This window comes from Syngnathus acus, unplaced genomic scaffold, assembly GCF_901709675.1.
Source record: "Syngnathus acus unplaced genomic scaffold, fSynAcu1.2, whole genome shotgun sequence".
In the NCBI taxonomy this organism is placed as follows: Eukaryota; Metazoa; Chordata; class Actinopteri; order Syngnathiformes; family Syngnathidae; genus Syngnathus; species Syngnathus acus.
Genome location: NW_023590226.1, coordinates 155728 through 170382, shown reverse-complemented (window position 1 = coordinate 170382; position 14655 = coordinate 155728). Strand labels below are relative to the sequence as shown.

Sequence of the window (14655 nt, the reverse complement as noted above, 5' to 3'; positions counted from 1 at the left end):
CCATCGTGTAGTGATTATCACGTTTGCCTAACACGCAAAAAGTCCCCAGTTCGTGACTGGGTAGAAACAGCTTCGTTACATTCCGATTGGTAGCGAATATGACATGGACCTGAGGACTGCATTTCAGTGATTAATGAATTCTGATTAATATCATAGTTTGGACGTGTCCTTTCAGGGTCATAATTGTGTGTCTACCGCTGCCTCGTGGCAGCCAGGCCTAAAAAAAAATGGGAACGCCTGAGGGAGTTTCGCCAAGATGAAATAGGAAGAACTTTATGAAATAAAGTTGATGTGAAAACGTAGGTGGACGTAATGTCTGGAAGCTTGTGTTCAACAGAAGGCTGTTTGGTAACAGTGAACAACGGACAAATTCAGCAAGGTAATTTAATTACGCCATGACCCAGATTCGTTCCGGGGATGCTACGGCCACAACACTATACGATCATGCAATAGCATACAAGAAATTTAGGTTCTTTTCTTTAGGATCTTCAGCCGAGATACCCAGGCACACCATGAAAGAATGTTGATGTTAAAATGTTGGTGGAACAATCCAACTGCGCAGAGCCGATGATCCCAAAGATTTGGGGTGAGACAACATTGAAAAAATGTTTTTCTTTGTTGACAGTGTCACTTCTTTTGTGGCTTAGCTTTTCTTCGTTTCACATCTAAAGTATCGTATCATTTTACCTTGTAGCTTATACTACCCTGTACATGCCATATCATGTCGCCCATGCAACTCATGCATGAGATGCGATGGCTGAGATATTTAGGCGATGGGTTGCTACTCCATTGTGCTCTCCACTCATTTCATATCACATCGTCGGATTTTCACACAAAGTATCTTGGCACAACGTACATAACGTGTTGTCAACGCCATATGAGCAAGACGAGGTGGCCGAGAGGTTAAGGCGATGGATTGCTAATCCATTGTGCTCTTCACGCATGGGTTCAAATCCCATCCTCGTCGAAAGTCGGTGTTAAGTTGTTTTACAGTGGAGCCTCGGTTTTCGAACGTCCCGGTTCTCGAACAAATCAGTATTTGAACAAAAAATTCGAGAAGTTTTTGCTCCGGATGTCGAACGAAATTCGATTGTCGAACCTCACGAGATGAGCCGAGAGGACCCGCATGCCAACTGACTCCGTTCGTTATTACATTCTCGTTACTCTGAGGATTGCAACAACTCTAATCATGCCTCCAAAGGAAGCAAGTGGGAGCAGTAAAGCCATCCTAAAACACAAAGACGCTCCTAAAGCAATGCAACAGTGAGCGCCCGGCGCGCTGCGGTTGCGCGATCGGACCAAATTCAGCTCCCTGCGCACTGAGGTCCACTTAAATTTTGGAAAGAACATCAGGACTTTAAAAATATTTTCTAAATTAAGCACTGCAGTTGCGCGATCGGACAAAAATGTACAAATGAAAAAATACTTTAAAAAGGCGGGGTTTTTAAATTTAAATTTTACATTTTTTTCCATTATTTGTAATGGGAAAACATGATTCGGAATTTGAACGATTCACTTCTCCAACAGACTTCTGGAACGGATTGTGGTCGAAAACTGAGGCTCCACTGTATCTGTAATCTGGTTTGTATTTGACTCAATATAGTAATATTTATACTCTTTGGCGGCTCGGTGGGGAACTGGTTAGCATGTCCGCTTCACAGTTAAGAAAGTGCGGGTTCGATTCCATCAACGGCTGTTGCGTGTTGTTGATGATGTCCGTTGTTGGGTCAGGAAAACTAAGATGTGGGGTAACGGTTGGTTCTTTATTGGCAAGATCTTGGGTTGTTTAATGGCGGTCAGTACACATGGCACTTCAGCAGATGTAACAACACCCTCCATCTCAGAAGGTTTTATAAAGGCGGGAAAGCGTCACCTGATCATTTGGTATCGATGTGTATTGGAGAGTCACTGCTGCGTGTGTGTATTTGTGTGTGTGCGTGCGTGTGTGTGTGTGTATGTGTATGTGTGCGTGTGTGGGTGTGTGTGTGTTGTTGTAAGGCGGACGTAGTTGAGAGCGCCATGAGAACGTTAAAGGGGCAAGTGTGGGCGTGGATTGTATATATAAAACCCACGCCCTATGATGAGGTGCGCCCTATGTGTGTTGAACACAGTCATGGCACACATAACTGAGACTGCGCCTTTTATTACAGTGCACGTTTTAATCGTGAAAATACGGTAACTCGTCAGCGTTGGTTTACTGCAATTTGACGACAAACCGCAAAACTATTGGACATGGAAAGTATCCTTTATTGGCGCGACTAAAGACTTACGTAAATTTATTAAAAAGAGAGGAGTTCGACCTACTAACAAGGTGGCTAGGTCCAAGATCTGCAGAACAGGTGAAAAGGGTTCATGCAGTACCCGCTGGAGGCGTAAAGATGATTTGGGAACGGGTTGAAGAGTGTCACCGTTCCTCAGAAGCAATTGAAGACACACTGCTAAACAAGATAGAGGAGTTTCCAAGGCTAACAAACAAAGATACGAGCCAGCTAAGAGACCCGGGAGACATCTTGTAGGAGCTATTGTTGTCAGGTTTGGATCAGGGAGAGGACTCGGATGCAGAGTGCCACCAAAAGGTATTTATTCGAACAGGCTGGAGACAGCACAAAAAAACAAAAGCGCCTCAAAAAGAGGGAAAACAAGTTAAAGTTAAAGTCCCAATGATCGTCACACACACATCTGGGTGTGGTGAAATTTGTCCTCTGCATTTAACCCATCCCCATGTGATTTTAATCCATCCCCTGGGGGAGAGGGGAGCAGTGAGCAGCAGTGGTGCCGCGCTCGGGAATCATTTGGTGATCTAACCCCCCAATTCCAACCCTTAATGCTGAGTACCAAGCAGGGAGGCAATGGGTCCCATTTTTATAGTCTTTGTTATGACCCGGCCGGGGTTTGAACCCACAACCTTCCAGTCTCAGGGCAGACACTCTACCACTAGGCCACTGAGTTGGCTGGAGACAGCAAAAACCAAAAGCACCTCAAATCGAGGGAAAACACGGTGGCAAAAAAAAAACCTAAATCTAAACTAGGTTCTCTAAAGTGATATCTGTTACTCACGCGATCGCTGGTGCTCAAGACGGGACAAGACGCACTGGCACAAGACAAGGGGAAGACGCTGGCTAAATACACATAGAAAGGTGAGGACACAGGTGCAGACAATTAGGACCAAAGACACAGGTGCACACAATTGGGATCAGGGAAGACAAGTAGCCTGACACAGAGGAAGGACCCACGAACTGAAACGAGAGGAGAGTTACCAAAACAAAACAGGAAGTGACAATACGACGAACAGGACAAGACAAAAACAACTCACAAAACATAACAGCATGACAATTGTGGGAGCTAAGTCAGATGATTGATTGATTGATTGATTGATTGATTGATTGATTGGTTGATTGATTGATTGATTGATTGATTGAAACTTTATAGATCCCCGGGAGTGGGGAAATTCAGGCCCCAGCAGTATAGAGCGGGTATGTAAAAGACACTCAGATGACATGAGCGCAACTCAATAGGCTCCTATAAGGCTGCCACACAACGGCGCCACAAAGAAAGCCAGTAAGTGCGAAAGTTAAAAGCCATCAAACCAAAGCAACAAGACAAAGGAAAAAAGTAACACCGGCCAACCAGCCCCCTTCAATTCCAAAGAACACCCGAAAACACGCAAAATAGCCTCCACGGGGTCCATAAACAGGTGTAAGGGCAGTCAAGTTCAACGGCGCCCAATGGACCGTGGTCGTAAATCGGTAAAACATCACAAAACAGGCAAACGTGTGAGCAGCGTCCTGGGCACCTAGTCGGGGCACGTGCAGATAGTCACCATGGGGCTGGTACGGCGAAGGTCATTGGCTTCAACGAGCACGAGGGAGCGGACCTCCCACACGGGTCGCGGCTGCGAGGCCAAAGCGAGGGATCTGGTCAGCACCGGCCGGATGAACAGGATGGCCGTCGTAGAGTCACGCCGGTCCCGACCAATGTGTGCAGCCATCCCATCTCCCAGGGAAAAAAAATATCCGATCCGAAACAATCTGCACACGCCGAGGTGCGATAGAAAGCACCAGCATTGCCGAATGGACAAATAGAAAGAAAGAAAAAGGAGAAAAGAAGGAAATAAAGAGGAAAAGAGAGAACACTGCTGGGGGGCTGCCACCCACAGTGGCGCCAAACCCCCAAAAAAAAGGCCTTGCATATTAGGTAACCGCTCGTGGTGTCCGACAATTAGTGGATTTTGAAGTTTCTCTTCAGAGAGAATCTTTGGCCACAAAGTGAGTAGGAGACAGGTTTTTCACCAGTGTGTGTTCTTGCATTTGATTTTAAGTTTACTTTCTGAGAGAATATTTGGCCACAAACTAAACAGGAAAAAGGGTTCTCACCTGTGTGTGTTCTTGTATGTGTTTTGAACTGTCCCTTCTCTGAAAATCTTTGACCACAAACTGAGCAAGAAAAAGGGTTTTCTCACCAGTGTGGGTTCTTGTGTGTCTTTTTAAGTTTCCCTTTTCTGACAATCTTCGGCCACAAACTGAGTAAGAAAAAGGGTTTTCAGCTGTGTGTGTTCTTGCATGTGTTTTTAAATTTACCTTCTGAGAGAATCTTTGGCCACAAACTGAGCAGGAAAAGCGGGTTCTCACCAGTGTGGGTTCTTGTGTGTCTTTTCAAGCTTCCTTTCTCTGAGAATCTTTGGCCACAAGCTGAGCAGGAAAAATGTTTTTCACCTGTGTGTGTTCTTCCGTGTGTTTTTAAGTTTACCTTCTGAGAGAATCTTTGGCCACAAACTGAGCAGGAAAATGGTTCCTCTCCTGTGTGTGCCCTTGAATGTGTTTTTAAGTGTCCCGTCTGAGAGAATCTTTGGCCACAAACTGAGCAGGAAAAAGGTTTCTCATGGGTGGGGGTATTTGTGTGTGTTTTTAAGTCACCCTTCTGTGAGAATATTTGGCCAGGAACTGGGCAGGAAAAAGGTTTCTCAACCGTGTGTGTTCTTGTCATTATTTTTAGGTGACTGTTCTGCGAGAATCTTTGGCTACAAACTGAGCAGGAAAAATATTTTTCACCTGAGTGTGTTCTTGCATGTAGTATTTTTAAGTTTACCTTCTGAGAGAATCTTTGGCCACAAAGTGATCTGGAAAAAGATATCTCACTGGTGTGGGTTCTTGTGTGTGTTTGCAAGTCACCCTTCTGAAAGAATTTTTGGCCACAAACTGAGCAGGAAAAACGTTTCTCCCCAGTCTGGGTTCTCATGTGACTTGTTAAGTGCCTCTTCTGAGAGAATCTTTGGAAAAATGTTTCCCTCCTGTGTGTATTCTTAGGTGTAGTTTCAAACTCCTCTTATGAGCAAACATTTTCCAACACTGAGAACATTTCCAGTGTTTGGTATAAAATATCAACTTCTGACTCATCATCTGCAGCGTCAGAAGCATGTGACAACATGTCATCACAATCTGATGTTGGAGCTAAGAGGTCGTCTGCTTGCGATTCTCCACGGTGGGCTCCATTATCTTCTGTTGTCATGTGTTGACGAGAGCTGCTTCTTGCAGGCTCCGCCCCTTTGCTCACCTCACGTTGACCCTCATCTATACTTTTCAACGAGAGACAAGTTGAGGGCATACTGTAGATATCCTCTTCTTCCTTCTCTTTCCCCTCCTCTTTTATCAAAGTTGCTCTGGCTCGGCCTCCTGTTTCTCATTAATCATGGCTGTTCCTGGCTGTTGTCACATTCAAACTTGTACATAAAAACCAGCGCTTCAACCACCAGCTTCAACCACCAGCTTCAACCAGAGGTTCGGGCACGCTAACTGATTCTCAAACTTGGCCAAGCTATCTAGCCTTGCTTGCTCGCAGAATAGTAGCATGGGAGGCAAACGTGGTGACATCCTGATTTCCACTTTGTAATATTGTAGTTGAATAGTTTATAGTTTCACAGTAGAACAGGCCTTGTAGCTCAGTGGTTAGAGCACTGGTCTTGTAAACCAGGGGTCGTGAGTTCAATTCTCACTGAGGCCTGATTGTATACTAAGCATTTACTGCGCAAGCTCGATTTATAAGAGTTGAGGGTGTAATTCCACATATCTTGTCCATGGTACTGGTGACCAGCAGTTGTGTGATGAGTTGTTATTGTCTTTGAGGGAAATTTTATAATTTCTCACGGCACACAAATGTGTCCACACTGGATGAGAATCACTGGCTTACAGTCCTGTTTAGACTACATTTTCAAGCGTTTCTCTTGGTCAATCTTCTAAAAGGTTGACACAGTTTTGCCAAGCAAGGCCGCGTAGCTCAGTCATAAGAGCACTAGAATTGTAACTCAGAGGATGTGAGTTAAATTCCCACTAGGGTCTGACAGACAGCTACATCTGTTAACCCTGCTTGGTTGTAGTGTGTTTGAATTTTTGATTAGCGGTAGGTGTTAAAGCCTCATTGCTAGCAAGAGAACTGGTCTTGCAAAAAAAGATTCACTCGCTGTGTCTAAATTCACAAGCTGCATCCTCAGAAAGTCTTTTTTTTGCCAATTATCAGGCTGCATGACATGACTTCCGGTGCGACGCGAACGCACGTCATGTGACACACGAATTCAGCCTTGAAACTGGCATTCTTTAAATGGCGATGGATGCTGAGCGGAGACTACATATATTTTAAAGTCATTTCCCATATTACTCTTTCAAATATCTATTCAGAAACTCTGAACATATAAGGACATATTTATTGAGAGAAAACAGGGCAGGAGGGGGAGTTTGTTCCCCTCAGCAACTGGTTAATCAATATAGTCTACATTCCAACATAATCATACAATCAAGAACAGTGGAGCCTCGGTTTTCGACCACAATCCGTTCAAGAAGGCTGTTCCAGAAGTGAATCGTTCGAATTCCGAATAATGTTTTCCCTTTACAAATAATGGAAAAAAAATGTATCCATTCCAAGCAAAAAAAAACGCCTTTTTTAACCATTTTTTCCATTTGCGCATTTTTGTCCAATTGCGCAACTGCAGCGCAGCGCCGAACGCTCAACTGCACCGTGCTGGTCGCATTATTGTGACAGAGCCGTCGCTGAAATTTAGAAAATATTTTTAAAGTCCTGATGTATTTTCCAAAATTTAAGTGGACCTCAGTGCGCAGGGAGCTTAATTTTGTCCGATCGCGCAACTGCAGCGCACCGCCAAACACGGAACCGTAGCGCGCCGCCGACCGCGCAACTGCACCGCGCTGGTTGCATTATTGCGACAGAGCCGTCGCTAAAACTTAGAAAATATTTTTAAAGTCCTAATGGACTTTCCAAAATTTAAGTGGACCTCAGTGCGCAGGGAGCTTAATTTTGTCCGATCGGGCAACCGCAGCGCGCCGGGCGCTCACTGTCGCATTGCTTTAGTAGCGTCTTTGTGTTTTAGGATGGCTTTACTGCTCCCACTTGCTTCCTTTGGAGGCATGATTAGAGTTGATGCAATCCTCAGAGTAACGAGAATGTAATAACGAACGGAGTCAGTTGGCATGCGGGTCTTCTCGGCTCATCTCGCGAGGTTCGACAACCGAATTTCGTTCGACATCCGAAGCAAAAAAATCTCGAATTTTTTGTTCGAATACTGATTTGTTCGAGAACCGGGACGTTTGAAAACCGAGGCTCCACTGTAATTTGTCAACCCTAACAATCTTGGGCCAGGAACTGAGAAGGACTAAGATTTCTCACCTGTGTGTGTTCTTGTGTTTATTTTTAAGTGACTGTTCTTTGGCCACAAACTGAGCAGGAAAAACATTTCTCACCTGTGTGTGTTCTTGCATGTGTTTTTAAATGTCCCTTCTGACAGACTCTTTGGCCACATCTTTTTTGATGAAAGGACACACCTTGTCCTTTTGCTCGTTAGGCATGGCTGTTCCCGGCTGTTGTCACATTCAAACTTGTACATAAAGGAGAATCAAAATCAGGACTCGATCCTGCTTTCCAAGACCAGCGCTTCAACCAGCTATGAGGTTCGAGCACACTAACTGGTTCTCAAACTTGGCTCAGGTATCTTGCTTTGATTGCTCGCAAATTAGTTGCATGGTAGTTAAACGTGCCTGTTGATTTGTGACACAATCTGATTAAATTTCGCAATATTGTACATGAATAGTTTATAGTTTATTAGTAACAGCCATAGAGCAGGCCTTGTAGCTCAGTAGTTAGGGTACTGGTCTAGTCACCAAGGGGTTTTGAGTTTCTTTCCTCACTGAACCCTAATAACATACTTAATGTTTGCTGTGCAAGTTGAATTTATAATAGTTGAGGGTGTACACGTATCTTGTCCATGGTACTGGTGACGAGCAGTTGTGTGATGAGTTGTTGTACTCTTTGGGGACGTGAAGGGAAATTTTATAGTTTCTCATGGCACACAAATGTGTGCACACTGGTTGAAAATCACTGGCCTAGAGTCCTGGTTAAAGTACATTTTCAAGAGTTTCTTTTGGTTCATCTTCTAAAAGGTTGACACAGTTTTGCCAAGCAAGGCCACGTAGCTTAGTGATAAGAGCACTAGAATTATAAATCAGAGGGTGTGAGTTAAATTCCCACTAGGGTCTGACAGACAGCTACATCTGCTAACCTTGCTTGATAGTACTGTGTTTGAATTTTTGATTAGCGGTAGGTGTTGAAGCCTCATTGCTAGCAAGAGAACTGATGCAAAAAAGGCGTCACTAGCTGTGACCAAATTCACAGGCTGCATCCTCAGAAGGTTGGTTTTTGGGCCAGTTATCAGGCTGCATGACGTCACTTCCGGCGCGACGCGAACGCACGTGACACAGAGGATGACGATTTCAATGAATTTAATAATTTGGAGTGACACGGATGGTCCGATAAATTTGGCATTTATGTTAGTTATTTGGTATATAGTTGATTGATTGATTGATTGATTGATTGATTGATTGATTGATTGATTGATTGATTGATTGAAACTTTATTGATCCTGTTAGGCTACGGATTTTAGCTATTGATCTGACTCCAAATTACGATCAACACTTAACACATGAGTCGTTATGTCCTAATCCACACACCGGTACACCTAACAATTTTGCGAGTTTGTTCTGTCAAAGAGAAGACCAATAAATCAATTAGGCCGAATTTACCAATTGTTTAATCCTGACAAAGCAAGCTAATACTCAGTGGCCTAGTGGTAGAGTGTCCGCCCTGAGACTGGAAGGTTGTGGGTTCAAACCCCGGCCGGGTCATACCAAAGACTATAAAAATGGGACCCATTGCCTCCCTGCTTGGCACTCAGCATTAAGGGTTGGAATTGGGGGGTTAGATCACCAACTGATTCCCGAGCGCGGCACCGCTGCTGCTCACTGCTCCCCTCTCCCCCAGGGGATGGATTAAAATCACACGGGGATGGGTTAAATGCAGAGGACAAATTTCACCACACCCAGGTGTGTGTGTGACGATCATTGGGACTTTAATCTTTTTTTTTCAATACAGGCGCCTGGGTCTCGGGTCCTTAACACCAAAAAACTCTTGTGCCTTCGTGACCATCAAAGACAATACATTCTTCCGGGTTGCCCAGTTTTAAGGAAACACAATATGAATATTCAAGCATGCAAAATATTGTGTGGTGATTAGTCGATGGTCATCTCCTCCTCGTTTGGGTGTTTTTCCGCTGCTCAGCGCAGGTGTCTGGTCTCAGTTGTGGGCGGTTGGGTCTGGACCACCAAGACGAGTTGTTATTCGCGTTCCTCTCGAGATGTCCTTGTAAGATGTCCTCCCTGTCTGGACATCCTGTTCCACAATACTTTGTAGAAAATAAGTTCATGCAGTTGCCTGCACATTCCTTTCCACTTATTATGTGACCACACGAGTACATTACTACTGAAAATTATATTGATATGATTATAAGTCTAGCGCCGCCTTAATAAAATATGTTTGCAAACTGGCGAAAGCACATTTCCCTTTAATCCCAAGGGTGGGGAAATTCAGGCCCCAGCATTATTCATACCATATAAAAGATATATAAAAGACACACACATGACATGAAAGCAACTCAATAGGCTCCTATAAGGCTGCCACACAACGGCGGCACAAAAAAAGCCTTTAAGTGTGAAAGTTAAAAGCCATCAAAGCAAAGCAACAAGAAAAAGGAAAAAAGTAAACGCGGCCAACCAGCCCCCCTCAATACCAAAGAACACCCCAAAACACACAAAATAGCCTTCATGGCTGGGGTCACCAACACGGTGCCCGCGGGCACCAGGTCGCCCGTGAGGACCGCATGAGTCGCCCGCAGGACTGTTCTAAAATTAGCTCATATCGCGGCACTCGTCAGTGAGCTGCATTTATTTATTTTACAGTCAAACCTCGGTTTTCGAACGTCCCGGTTCTCGAACAAATCGGAATTCGAACAAAAAATTCAAGATTTTTTGCTTCGGTTGTCGAACAAAATTCGGAGGTCGAACCTCGCGAGATGAGCCGGGAGGACCCGAGAAAACCCGACCGCGCGGCCCGGATGCCGACTGACTCCCTTGTTATTGTATTTTCGTTACTTTGAGGATTGTATCAACCCCTAATCATGCCGCCAAAGAAAGCAAGTGGGAGCAGTAAAGCCATCCTAAAACACAAAGACGCACTTAAAGCAATGCGACAGTGAGCGCCCGGCGCGCTGCGGTTGCGCGGTCGGACCAAATTAAGCTCCCTGTGCACTGTTGTCCACTTAAATTTTGGAAAGTATATCAGGATTTTAAAAATATTTTCTAAATTTCAGCGACGGCTCTGTCACAACAATGCGACCAGCGCAGTGCAGTTGCGCGGTAGGCGACGTGCTACGGTAGCACGTTCGGCGGTGCGCTGCAGTTGCGCGATCGGACAAAATTAAGCTCCCTGCGCACTTGGGTCTACTTAAATTTTGGAAAGTACATCAGGACTTTAAAATTATTTTCTAAATTTCAGCGACGGCTCTGTCACAATAATGCGACCAGCGCGGTGCAGTTGCGCAGTGGGCGACGCGCTACGGTTGCGCGTTCGGCGGTGCGCTGCAGTTGCGCTATCACCAAATATGCGCAAATGAAAAAAATGCTTAGAAAAGGCGGGGTTTTTTTGTCTTGAAACGGATTAAAAAAATCCATTATTTGTAATGGGAAATATAGATTCGGAATTCAACCGATTCGCTTCTCGAACCGCCTTCTGGAACGGATTGTGGTCAAAAACCAAGGTTTGACTGTATTTTTGCTATTCTTGTTAAAATCACACTTACATGTGAACTGGAAATGACAATAAAAACACATAGTGAAAGCCAAATTGAGCAAATTGGCTATTTTAGAAGTGTGTGTCAAACTGGTAGCCCTTTGCCTCAATCAGTACCCAGGAAGTAGCTCTCGGTTTAAGAAAGTTTGGTGACCCCTGATCTAAAGAAACACGACGTTACAGACAGATGACAACACAAGATATTATATAAACCATCCTAACTACGAAAATTAATTAATATAGCCACAGTGTTTGAACACTTAAACAGCGACATGAAGACAGAGAGCAGTTCTGTCTAACCGCATTGCCTGTCAACATAGGCAGCCGTGTAATTACGCAATCCTCAGAGGAGGCGACAGGACGTTGGGTCCTCCGAGCAAATCGTCTTCGGTTTTAAAATAACTATAAAAATGCAGCGATTTTGGTTCAAAATGATACAAAATTATTGAAATTAAAAGGAAAATGACTTTATAATAAGAACAATTGAATTTGTTTTTCCCATTTTCATGACGGCAGGGGAGGCGTGCCTTGCCTCCTCTGACCGCACGTCCCTGACCATAACTATGATCATGGGTTCTCCTCGTTAGCAGATTAAAATACTCAAACTGTTTCAAAGTATATTATAGCAAAACAAAATAATATTAAATAATCCAAAATTGTGTGTTGCTGTGTCACTCAGAACATGTTCATTTAGTCAATAACTCAAACTATTAATTTACTATGTCTGATAAATTTGACTTTGGCACCATCTTCTGGTGAAAGTCTGGAACTGCAATAGAGGTTGACGAGATCAACCAGTCACCCCCCTTTTACCAGTTTAACAAAAGTTAATTTAAAGGAACTAACTTCTAGGTAACCTTTACTAGGCCCAAAACAGGTCACCCCTATGTCAATCTTTGTGTCAGGTTTAAGTACCATCAGACATTATTTTACAAGTCTCAAACCCCCGTACCCAGTGGCGTAGCCAGGAATTTTTCCAGTAGGGGCGCGCGCCCACAGGCCCCACAACCAGATGTTTCAATGTAAAAAAACCTTATATTTTTAACATATAGTTCCAGGGTAATAAATCAACTCAGTAATCAGTAATAACTTGGAATTTCTTAGAAGTACAACCTTGTTTATTAAACATAGATCAGCAGTTACAATATCCATTCATATTGGGAGTGGTATAGCATAATGAAATCCAGGCAACATAAGAGAGATTCATAACTGAGATTCAGTATTTTACTTCAATAACTACAATGAATAACAAATACACTGCTATAATGAATATGAAAAATATATGAGCCAAAAATATAGTCCACCTTGGGTTGATTTAGTAATATACATGCTAAGAAAACACAGTCACTACTATGAGGGAAGGAGTGCTGATTAGAATGATCAGTTTCTGAATTCAGTCAAGTCATGCTAATAAAAATCAAGCTATACCAATAACTTTTTGTAAAGGAACAGAAAACATGAAAAACACCTGAACAGAATAGAACTTGCTATAAGAAAAAGTTACAAGAATACCACGAAATAAAAAACAGAATGGAACTGTAGAAGAAAGCAACTGTATCATATTTAACTGTAAAGCTTAATACAACAGGAGTCGCCTGTTTCCATCATTGGCTGCGAATTTCAAAACAATTGCATTAGCATCAATAGGCAGCTGATTCTCAATGTTGATGACAGATAGAGCATGCAGCCTCTCTTCAGTCATTGAAGACCTCAAGTAGCTCTTTACTCGCTTCATAGCAGAGAAAGACCTCTCGCAAGAGGCACTGCTGCACCCAATTGTCAAAGCAAGTTCATAAAGTGAAAGAATGTAAGGAAAAATCTCGCCAAGATCAGTGCTAATAGACATCACACTGTCAATTGAAAATTCAGTCTTGGAAGCTTCATGCCATCTTTTCATGATGACTCTGCGTGTAACTCTTGCCTCAGCCAGGAAATCACTCTGGGAACAAAGCCCATAGAATTCAGTTATGACCAAGAGATCATCTGAATTCAGAAACTGATCATTCTCAATGAGCACTCCTTCCCTCATGATCATGGGCTCTAGAGCTCCAAATCCCCTCAGGAATTGCAAGGTTTTGTTGCTGAAGCGGGACTTCATTTCTCCCACCATCATGCTCACAACATCTGAGCAAACACGCTTAGCAAGAACTTTAGCATCAGGAGCAGACATGGCATCAGTTCTCCTATCAGGCACCTTGTGGGTGACAACAGAGTCAGAGAACTTCTCAGGTAACTTGGCCTTCCTTCTCTCTCCTGACCTCAGAGTGACAGGGAACTCATATTTTCCAGCTAGAGTCAGACACTGCTCAAAAATTTCATCAAACCAGTCATCTTGAGATAACAACTCCAATTCTGCAATAGTTGATTCAATGAGATCAATGCTTGCCTTTGCATGCAGAGACTTGGCTTGCAAACACAATGTCAAAGATTCAGTAATGGAAAAGAGTTTGAGCATTACATGAAGCATCAACAAAAATTCAAAATGAGCAACCTGGTGCCTGAGGATCCGAAAACCAAGCTGCGCACCATGGGCGACCGGGCCTTCTGCCATACAGCCTACACTGTGGAACTCCCTCCCCGACCACCTAAGAGCACCCCAATCCACTGACTCTTTCAAAACTGGACTTAAAACTCACCTCTTTACCTTAGCATTTCCGTAGTTTCTCTCATATCTTGGTTGTCGTCCAGTTGTTTTATACTTGTCCTTGTTTTCTAGTTTTTTATCTGCCATGTAGCACTTTGAGATTCCCCCGAATATAAAGTGCGTTATAAATATAATTTATTATTATTATTATTATTATTATTGAGGGCAGTTGCCTTCAAACGACGCTCAGCATTCACCTCTTCATCAGCAAACCAATTCAATGTCTCCAGAATGAAGGCATAAGTGCCATGCACAGCACGAATTGCAGAAATTCTGCAAAACCACCTTGTGTCAGGCCATGACTTAAGGTGCTTCACCTGTTCTTTTGGAGATTTCATCTGCTCCTGCACAGAAACAAACTTGGGATGGACAGCAGATGAAGTAACAAATGCATATAAGGTTTTCAAAACACAAAAGAAACCTTCTGCTTCTTGAACAGAAGACACCGTGCCCACCAAGCACAAATTCAGCACATGGCTCTGGCAGTGCAAGTACAATGCCTTCGGATAGTCCTGGCTGATGATAGCATTTACTCCATTCTTTTGTCCCTTCATCACTGCAGCACCATCATAGACCTGGGCAACGCATTTGTCCATAGGAACGACTTTGCTGACCACTTTGGTTATCTTCTCAGCCATGAATCTTGCATTCAGCTGCTCCAAAGGATGAAATCCCACAAACCGTTCAACCACATTGCCATCCTTTAGGTAGCGTAGTGTGACACAAAGCTGCTCCTGGTGCGATGTGTCTTTAGTCTCATCTGCTGACAGACAGACAGAAGTATTTAACTTTGCTTAGTTCATCAGAGATTTCATCCAGGAGATGATTGC

The 14655-nt window shown here is 43.6% G+C and overlaps 2 non-coding genes across 2 annotated transcripts; both read left to right on the top strand.

Annotated features, from left to right (window-relative positions):
* Positions 1-885: 885 nt before the first annotated feature.
* Positions 886-967, top strand: trnas-gcu. Its single transcript has one exon. It is a non-coding gene; the product is annotated as a tRNA-Ser (tRNA).
* Positions 968-5924: 4957 nt separating this feature from the next.
* Positions 5925-5997, top strand: trnat-ugu. Its single transcript has one exon. It is a non-coding gene; the product is annotated as a tRNA-Thr (tRNA).
* The last annotated feature ends 8658 nt before the right edge of the window (positions 5998-14655 follow it).